Consider the following 289-nt stretch of genomic DNA (forward strand, 5'->3'; position numbering starts at 1 on the left):
CCGGGACAGGAGGATGGGTGTGGAGGTATGGGCTTGGGGAGATGATTCAGGAGCTGCTGGCTTGGCCACTGCTGGGGACACGGGTGCCCTACAGAGCCAGGGCCACCAGGAGAGGGGGTTGTGTGTCCCCGCCTGGGTGCCAAACCACGGGTGTGATGTGCTCTGCACACCAGCGCCGTGTGGGGCATGGGGTGTCTGGGCAGCTCCTGCCAGTGCCTCTCACAGGAGAAGGCTGGGACCCCCCCTCCTGCTAATGCCCCTTGTCTCCTTTTCCCAGGAGTCCCTCCAG

The sequence above is a fragment of the Charadrius vociferus genome, unplaced genomic scaffold (assembly GCF_000708025.1).
Source record: "Charadrius vociferus isolate BGI_N301 unplaced genomic scaffold, ASM70802v2 scaffold163, whole genome shotgun sequence".
NCBI lineage: Eukaryota > Metazoa > Chordata > Aves > Charadriiformes > Charadriidae > Charadrius > Charadrius vociferus.